This window comes from Littorina saxatilis, linkage group LG6 (genome assembly GCF_037325665.1).
Source record: "Littorina saxatilis isolate snail1 linkage group LG6, US_GU_Lsax_2.0, whole genome shotgun sequence".
NCBI classification, from domain to species: Eukaryota; Metazoa; Mollusca; class Gastropoda; order Littorinimorpha; family Littorinidae; genus Littorina; species Littorina saxatilis.
In genome coordinates this window covers 21,449,618-21,459,700 of record NC_090250.1, presented here as the reverse complement: position 1 = coordinate 21,459,700, position 10,083 = coordinate 21,449,618, and positions in this window count along the sequence as shown.

The following is a 10,083-nucleotide window of genomic DNA, read 5'->3' as shown; positions in this document are numbered from 1 at the left end:
CGTGCTAACACCACACACTATGTAAGACAGAAAAGTTTAAATTTTACAGTTACACCTAGTCACAAAATGATACTTGATACTGCAAACCTCGTAAATATAGTATAGAAAAACGCAGCAGAACCTCATTATAGTGCGTATCATATTTCTTGATGAGAAGAAGATTGGACTATGAAAAATGTGGTTAATCTGAAAAAATCCGTTTGCACTTTTCTGTCTGAATTCCGTGATGCCGAAAGAAGAAACCGTATAATGGCTTTTTGTCGAGAAAGGTATCATATTTCACGAAACTAAGAGAAAACCCATAAAAACCCATAACAAAGATTAAAGGCTGGCCAATAAAGATTTAAATCGTTGAATGTAAAATCCAGCTTTTATCAGCTTTACGGGGGGTTTGAACTGAGGTAATGCCCTTCTTGTGCAAGCAACCACATGCACACCAGCACAGATATAAACAGGCTTGTATATGTGATAAGAGCACCCCTCCACATGGACTCATACCAACAATAAACGATCTGACACGTGCAGCACACCAACACAGATATAAACAGGCTTGTATATGTGATAAGAGCACCCCTCCACATGGACTCATACCAACAATAAACGATCTGACACGTGCACACCAACACAGATATAAACAGGCTTGTATATGTGATAAGAGCACCCCTCCACATGGACTCATACCAACAATAAACGATCTGACACGTGCAGCACACCAACACAGATATAAACAGGCTTGTATATGTGATAAGAGCACCCCTCCACTTAGACTCATACCAACAATAAACGATCTGACAACTTTCTACACAGAGTTGGAACATTTTGCTGAATGAACAGTGATTTTGTAATTGACACTGGTATCAAATTGAAAAACTAATTCAGCGAAACATCTTACTCTGTACAGGAGGCAGCCAGGCTGAAGATTCTTTCGGTACGTTTTCAAGTGAATAGATGCTCTTCGAAATCTTGGTGGAATCAGAGTTGCTGTATATGATTGTAGACACGAGAAGGAATGCATATTTAATGTAACTTTACGCACGCACGCACGTACGCTCGCCGAACACACACACACACACACACACACACACACACCACACACACACACACACACACACACACACACACCACACACACACACACACACACACACACACACACACACACGCCGACTTTATCGGTTCGGAAAATCAGGATAAAATGGTTGTCTTTACCGGCATTACAATTTTCTTATCAAGACAAGGCCGACCATCTTCATTTACTCATTTCAAGCCTGAAGCTTAAGTTTCTTGTGCAGCAACGAATAGCCAGCGGACGAGTGAAAAATGCATTCCGTGGACACTGACAAGTTGGCACAAGCTGAGTTTTGTCGTCAGTGAAAAAACACAGTAACAAGCAACACGTCTCGACTTTCTTACCGCAAACTGTGCAAGACAATTAAAGCCTGTTGAGTGTCGATGTCAACCATATGTGTCTTGCTGTAAAGAATATGTTAGAATGCGACTTTATCCCGCGGCGGATACTGTGATTAAATTGCTTGTGTTAATGTGATGAACGGTTTATTTCAGCTCCGATAAATTGTTCTTAGAATTAAGGCAGATGGAATTAAAATACCAAATAACTAACAGGGAACCAGGAAAAGTTGGTTGAAATTTGACTCTAGAGAGTATGTGATATGAAACCTCTGCGGGGTGTTGTTTTCGCACAACAAAACTGAGATCTCAAAACGCTAGTTACAAGAGTGAGAGAGAGAGAGAGAGAGAGAGAGAGAGAGAGAGAGAGAGAGAGAGAGAGAGAGAGAGAGAGAGAGAGAGAGAGAGAGAGAGAGAGAGAGAGAGAGAGAGAGTAAATTTGTGTTTATGTGTGGGCAAAAGCACGTGACCGATTAGACAAATAAATAGTTACAAGAGAAAAAACATCGAATATCATTCAACGCATGACTGAAATCCAAGCCAGGGAAAGATTTGGTGTTGACACTTTCTGAAAGCGAAAAACTAATCCTAAGGGCCATACCTCATTTTGTTCTGAAACAAAGTATCAGAAAGGATACCGATATGTCAGTGTCAGAGAACAGAAATATCATCACCAGGAAATCCAAGAACCTTCATGAAACTCCAGCCAGAAACTACGCTGAGGATTTGTGCGGATTTAGTGAATACGGGGATACGTGGGTGGGTTTTCATGCTAGTGATGGAGAAGGTGCTTTCTGGGTCCCGTCACTATGGCAATTTCACCTTGTTACTGTTCTTGTGTTCTCTGGCTCGATTTCCATCACTGTGGCTCGTTGTGTTTGTCTGTCTGTCTGTCTGGGTGGCTGTCTGTCTGTCTGTCTGTCTGCCTCTGTTTCTCTCTCTCTCTCTCTCCATTATGTTACATGTTTAGAAACAGATATTTTTCCTTCCTCTTAAAGAAAACATAGGTTCCTACGTGTTCTTATTATTCCAGAAAGACTTTGTGTCAATTTGCTGTTTGAGTATCGATGTAAACTGTGCCCCCCTCCCTCCCACACCCCACTACCCTTGCGTTAGAGGTATCAAGAATTAGAGGTTAAACAAAATTAAAAGGGGAAAAAAAGAAGAAGGTCTGAATACGTCTTGTAGTCCTGAGGTTGTGAATACATCGGGAAAACTCGCAGAAAGACAATGCGCACCAGATTATATGTAATTAAAGCCGTGTGTGTGTGTGTGTGTGTGTGTGTGTGTGTGTGTATGTGTGTGTGTGTGTGTGTGTGTGTGTGTGTGTGTGTGTGTGAAAGGTGTGTGTATGTTTGTGCGTGTGGGCGTGTGTGTGTGTGGTGTGGTGTGGTATGTGTGCGGGTGCGTGCGTACACGTATTGGCGTGTGTGTGTATCAGAGTGTGTGTGTGTGCGCGTGCGTGCGTGCGTGAGTGTCACAGTGTGCGTGCGTGCATGTGTTTGTGCGTTCGTGCGTGCGTGCGTGCGTGCGTGCTTGTATTTGTGTATGTGTGTGTGTGTGTGTGTGTGTGTGTGTGTGTGTGTGTGTGTGTGTGTGTGTATGTGTGTGTGTACGCGCAAAATTTCTTGTTCAAAAGTTCAGGTTTTCGTGGTTGTTTATAAATTGTCAAAGTATCAGTTTGGGGAATTTACAAGCCTTGTGAAACAGAACACAGGGGGACAAGCACTGAACACGCTACTCGACGGGGTTTCGTGTTAGCACAGAAAGGGGCGGATATGGTGAGGGCAAATATTGGGATATTGTTGAACAAGAGTTGAGAGTGAAGGGCGAAAGGTTACACTAGCTTTGCTGGTACATGTATTCATTTTTATATTTAGTCAATACTTGACTGAATGATTTAGCGAGGACAGAGGGTGAGGTTTGTCTCCCGATGTATGTGTGTGTGTGTGTGTGTCTGTAAAAAGCATTTATCAAAAACAACCGAACGGATTGTTATGAAATTTGGTACCGACATTTTTATGGGGCACTGACACGGCCACTTTTTTCACCAATTGTATTGATTTTGTTGTTGCATGATTTTTGATTTGGCGCTGACTATTGCATTTCAGCTTGTTGTTCGTTAATGAAATGTCCACACAAAATTAGCCGATTTGTTTTATATTTCTTTATTATCGATATTTGAATAACACAGGTGACATTATTGCATTCTTTATTGCCTTATTTATCCGAACATATTATAGTTTTGTTGTTTATGAAACTTTGGCTTAAAATGGAGAAAACATGAAAGACATGAGACAAGAGAGGGGAAAAATACCAATAACATAACATCATTTCAAGTGCAATCACACACAATATCAATGAATAACACATTGAACTATTATACATTGTAATTCAATCAAGTTGGCGTTTTAACAAACACACGCACACACACACTATGATACTACACACACGCACGCACGCACGCACGCACGCACTCACGCTCGCACGCACGCACGCGCGCGCGCAACACACATGTTTACGTGAAAAATAACTGTACAGTGCATGGGGCAAAAACTGAACATCAGGAACGGATCAGGCTTGATATTGTTTTTATGGTAGATGTGTGCGAAAAAAGAAAGTGTTTTTAGTTTAGATTTGAACAGTGACAGGGATGAGCAGCTAGCTGCGGGGGTCAGCGGGCAGATAATTCCAAACAGAAGTGGCTTGATGCTTAGAGGATTTCATTCCGTATGTTTACAGTTTAAATTTGGGTATTTTGATGAGATTTTCAGAGCTGGACCTGATAGAGCGAGAGGGTTCGTAGATAATTATGCAGTACTGAGGATATGTATGGGAGAAGGGTGTTGCCAAAAAGCAATACATGCTATTTTGTACTCCACTTTGAAGCCAACCGAGCTTGATGAGGAGAGGTGTAGCGCGATGTGTTTTGCACTTACGCAGCGGGCGGTAAGACGTCGGCCTCCTAATCGGGAGGTCGTGAATTCGAATCCCGGTCGCTGCCGCCTGGTGGGTTAAGAGTGGAGATTTGTCCGATCTCCCAGGTCAACTTATGTGCAGACCTGCTAGTGACTTAAACCCCTTCGTGTGTACACGCAAGCACAAGACCAAGTGCGCACGGAAAAGATCCTGTAATCCATGTCAGTTCGGTGGGTTATAGAAACACGAAAATACCCAGCATGCCTCCCCCGAAATCGGCGTATGCTGCCTGAATGGCGGGGTAAAAACGACCATACACGTAAAAATCCACTCGTGCTAAAAATATGAGTGAACGTGGGAGTCTAAGCCCATGAACAAAGAAGAAGAAGAAAAAGAAGCACTTACGCAGCACAACTCTAGTCGCACAGTTGTGAACCTTCTGGAGGCGGCCGAGGAGGATTGAAGGGACACCAGAAAGAACAGATTTGCAATATTCAAGCATAGAGAGGACAAGGGAGGAAACTTACTGAGTAGTAGAAGTAACTGAGAGGAATGGGCGAATGGTCCTGCGTAAATGGAGATAGCAGGGCCGACAGAGATAGATTTGTCATGGAGAGAGATACAGAGACAGACAGAGACACCGACGAGCGGACGGACGGGCGGACGAACAAAAAGACAGACAAACAGATAGACAAAGACAGACAGAGAGAAGAAAAGCCAGGAAAAAGTAAGAAGGAAAGACGGAAAGCGTTTATACATAAGACCGACAAGGTAAACTCCCAGGTATTTCACCGCAGAAATGTCTAACCGAAGTGTCTAAAAGAATGTCAATGACTGTCTGGAATCTGGTTTGAGGAAACAAATCAGAAAGCCAATCTTCGTGATCTCCTGTAACTTGAGCAGTTTCTTGCCACAATTCTACTTTCAAAAATATGCTTGAAAAGATGATTTTTAGTTATTGTAGCAATGGCTTTTGATGCTTGTGTTGCAACTAAAAGCACGGCTACCGTTACACCCCAACTGCACATTCTGACGTCGCGCAGTCACAAAGAAGACACTCTTTTAACAGATATTTTAAGACACCCATCGTCGCTTCTCGAGTGCACGCTCGATCAACATTATCTTTTGTCTGAAGTGACAAATCTTTTTGTGCACTGTGCGAAATCGAAACACAATCTGTAAGGATAAGGCTATGGGGGCATTGTAACGGGCATTAGGCAAGAAAAGCGGAACAGATCAGGTTGCCCGAACTGTTTAAAATCTGTTTAGTTAGCCTGTGTGTCTCACGGTCCTGTGGTTACTTAGACTGGTTGTGGTTGCGTCTGGCACCTTTTGTTGCTTTCCGCAGTGCTTTGGCTTGACAGCAACAAAGCTAGCGAAGCATATTAATTTTAACATTTAAAAAAAAGAAGCTTGCGTATCACTTTTGGAGCACATTAGAGTGCCGGGCTGAGCAGAGGAAGAAGTGATTTGCTGAATCCTTATGCGTCAGAATTGACGTTTTTGCGGCTTTTTGTGTGTGTGGGTTTGGTTTGGTTTGTTTGTTTGCTTAACGCCCAGCCGACCACGAAGGGCCATATCAGGGCGGTGCTGCTTTGACATATAACGTGCGCCACACGCAAGACAGAAGTCGCAGCACAGGCTTCATGTCTCACCCAGTCACATTATTCTGACACAGGACCAACCAGTCCTAGCACTAACCCCATAATGCCAGACGCCAGGCGGAGCAGCCACTAGATTGCCAATTTTAAAGTCTTAGGTATGACCCGGCCGGGGTTCGAACCCACGACCTCCCGATCACGGGGCGGACGCCTTACCACTAGGCCAACCGTGCTGGTCGTGTGTGTGGGTAAAACATGTGGTTATTGGGACACATTCATCTTCCAGAATAATAAAGATAAGCTTTGAAGTGTGTTTTATTTCACTCTCTAAACTTCAATTATTTCACTCTAAAATTTGGGCCGGGACGGACACGGGTCAAGTTTATATGCAGACTCAGTGACGGTATCCATGTTCCACCCCCGTGTCACCACAGTGGCACGTAAAGACCTCGGTTATTCTGCTATAAGTCCAGGTGGCTGATAACACCTAAACACGCAGACACCTGGATAGCGCGACTATGTTGCTGCTAGCTTTCTACTGGGAGGAAGCGACCCGACTTTTACCAACGATGGAACAATAAAGTAAAGAAAAAATAAATAACCAGGCCCCTAAATCCAGTAACAGAACAACTTAAAAAAAAAATTTATGAACAGATTGTGTTCCCAGTTTTTGTACTTTGACAGAATTTCTAAAATTAGTCCTCGATCAATCATGGAAAGTCTCTATGTTACTGAGTAGAGACTTCATTTGTGATGAAAATAGAAAAACAGTAAGAAGATTGAACAATTAGTCTCGAAGATGACTATAGTTCCCATTGACGGTGATGTGTTCAGAAAACGATTCTGAGATAACACCTTCAAAAGTTTTCACAATGGTGTCAAATATTGATAAAACATCTTGAAAATGATCGCCGTATTGCAAGAAAAAAATTGAAGATGACACAATGCACTTCGCACAATGATTCTGTGGTGTTCAAAGTACCTAAAAATGCTGAAATCCCAAAATACGTTTTTGGACCAAACTTTCGTGCATTTTGTGGCCTTGACCCCAGCAACCCGTCATTTTTCCCTGACTTCCCCCACCACCACCCTTTTTATATCGTATAAAACATCATGTTCCCCATACTAGTAGTAGTAGTAGGTCGTAGCTACCTTCGAGGACGTAAAGCTAGGTAAATCTGACAGACAGTTCCCCATAGTGGGACACGGACACCGTAACCCACGTAACGCTATTGGGTGACATCTCAGTTTTGCTCTAGTGTAAAATACGCTGGTTTACATTAGTTGGTTGTATCAATAATTGCATACACCGAAAACAACAGCATAAGAACAACAATTGTTTTTGTGTTGACTAAATGTTTTCATATAGATTGGGAATCGAGACGAGGTGATGGTGTATATGGATGGTGTGTGTGTGTGTGTGTGTGTGTGTGTGTGTGTGTGTGTGTGTGTGTGTGTGTGCGTGCGTGCGTACGTGTGTGCTGTGCGTGCGTGTGTGTGTATGTGTGCGCGCGCGCGTGTGTGTGTGTGTGTGTGTGTGTGTGTATGTGTGTGTTTGTGTGTGCAGCGATAGATCTTCAAGAAACTTTCCATTCCAGATGATATCCCCACGCCTACGCGAAAACGCGTCCCCAACACCGATGATGCCCATAAGTGTAAACACACACCTGTATAACTTGTGTGGATAATGTGGCAAGTGTCTGGCTCGGTGACTGTATACAATCTCTTAGGTTGTCCACCATATGAGAGGTACTGACAGGAGTATTGGGCTGTCCTTTCTCTTCCCTTCGTCGCCGTGCTGGCTTTCTAACGTCACAGCTTATCACAGGAAGATATCATTTTATAATTCTCCGCTGCACCCTATTGACTTCTCTGGAGAGTTTTATGCAGAACATGTCAAACTAGTCATGCCACACAAAGCATGTGTAATAGCAAGACAGTGTGAGGTGCATAATGTTTGCATAATTAGTCGCTCGGTTGAAGTCTGCATCCACATGCAAAGCTGTTTATGTTACCTGGTTGTCACTTTAAAATGTGGTGTCTTCTTTTCCAGCGTCAGTTTGGTTTTCATGAGAATTGTGCGGTGAAGCAGTTTTGACATTGATATTTTCTCATAATATTTTGCATAAGTTTTCAAAGTTAAAAGTAAGACGTGACATGGCTTTTATTCCTAGAAAGTGTCAGCTTCCACTCTCAACATTTTGAATTTAGAATGTATCCTTCGTTGGCCTTGTCACTGTAGGTATACATTAAGCCATGTACTGAAGTTAGACACCAACACCCACTATGGATTGTTTGCAAGGGTGTGTCTCAACAGTCGAAGCCACCTTTGTGTTAAAGTATACATTCCATTCATACCATAGAGCTGAAATGAAAAACAAGAACAAGTCGCGTAAGGCGAAAATACAATATTTAGTCAAGTAGCTGTCGAACTCACAGAATGAAACTGAACGCAACGCAACGCAGCAAGACCGTATACTCGTAGCATCGTCACTCCACCGCCCGTGGCAAAGGCAGTGCCCGTGGAATTGACAAGAAGAGCGGGGTATTCGTTGCGCTAAGAAGGATAGCACGCTTTTCTGTACCTCTCTTCGTTTTAACTTTCTGAGCGTGTTTTTAATCCAAACATATCATATCTATATATTTTTGGAATCAGGAACCGACAAGGAATAAGATGAAAGTGTTTTTGAATTGATTTCGAAAAAAAAAATTTGATAATAATTTTTATATATTTAATTTTCAGAGCTTGTTTTTAATCCGAATATAACATATTTATATGTTTTTGGAATCAGCAAATGATGGAGAATAAGATAAACGTAAATTTGGATCGTTTTATAAATTTTTATTTTTTTTTACAATTTTCAGATTTTTAATGACCAAATTCATTAATTAATTTTTAAGCCACCAAGCTGAAATGCAATACCGAACCCCGGGCTTCGTCGAAGATTACTTGACCAAATTTTCAACCAATTTGGTTGAAAAATGAGGGCGTGACAGTGCCGCCTCAACTTTCACGAAAAGCCGGATATGACGTCATCAAAGACATTTATCAAAAAAATGAAAAAAACGTTCGGGGATTTCATACCCAGGAACTCTCATGTCAAATTTCATAAAGATCGGTCCAGTAGTTTAGTCTGAATCGCTCCACACACAGACACACATATTACCCGCTATTACGAGCTAGTCGTGTGACAGAGAGTTTCCTTGCACACGAGACTGTAGATGTTTCACGACGGCTTTAGCCGGAGTGAAACAGCAGCAGTCGAGTGTGCAAGAAAACTCTCTGTCACACGACTAGCTCGTAATGGCGATTATGTCTCACAGCTTCAACAGAGGAGAGAACAAACACGTTTTGCGTACTCACGCTTGATAAACCTAAACACAGGAGCAGCCATTGTGGAGAGATCTACTTTTTGACGAAAGTGACCGAACAACTATATAAATGACGTCTCGGTATATGTGAATGACGTCACAGTCATCGTCACAGTCTGTATCTTTTGAAGCATCGCAATCTTCATGACGTCTTTCTGTGTCTGCATCCGCGAAATGTTTGTTCTTTCCGGGATCTTTGTCATCTATGTTCAGAACTCTGTCCTTATAGTGTCAGACTAACAGGCCTCCTGAGCGAGCCACTTTCCAAGGGCAGCTAAATTCGCGTATGGAAACAGTACTGTCGTCTGGGATGCCGTTTTCAGTATTCTGAGCGTTGAAGAATTTGTAAAGAGAAGAAACGATAACAGCAGGAGAAATAAAAGTCGTGTGTGCATTTTGGGGTTTTTGGGGGGACGATTTTGAGTTTCAATCCGTTCTTGCACATGCTCCAAAGCGTGTAACATACAATCTTGCACACGTTTGCTTTAGTAGTGGCAAAGAAGGAAAGCGTGTGACATACACACATACACCACGACCCTCGTCTCGATTCCCCCTCTATGTTAAAACATTTAGTCAAAACTTGACTAAATGTAAAAAGTAGAAGGCGGAAAACAAAGAAGGAGGAGGAAGAAGGCGGAGGAGGAGGATAAGAAGGACTATGACAATGACAATGACAATGACAATTCTGTATTTTTCCAGGGTAACAAGAATAAGCATATATATGGAGGTTTTTTTTGCATTTGGCCCTCGCCCTAAGGAGGGACTAATCTACTACTACAACTGCT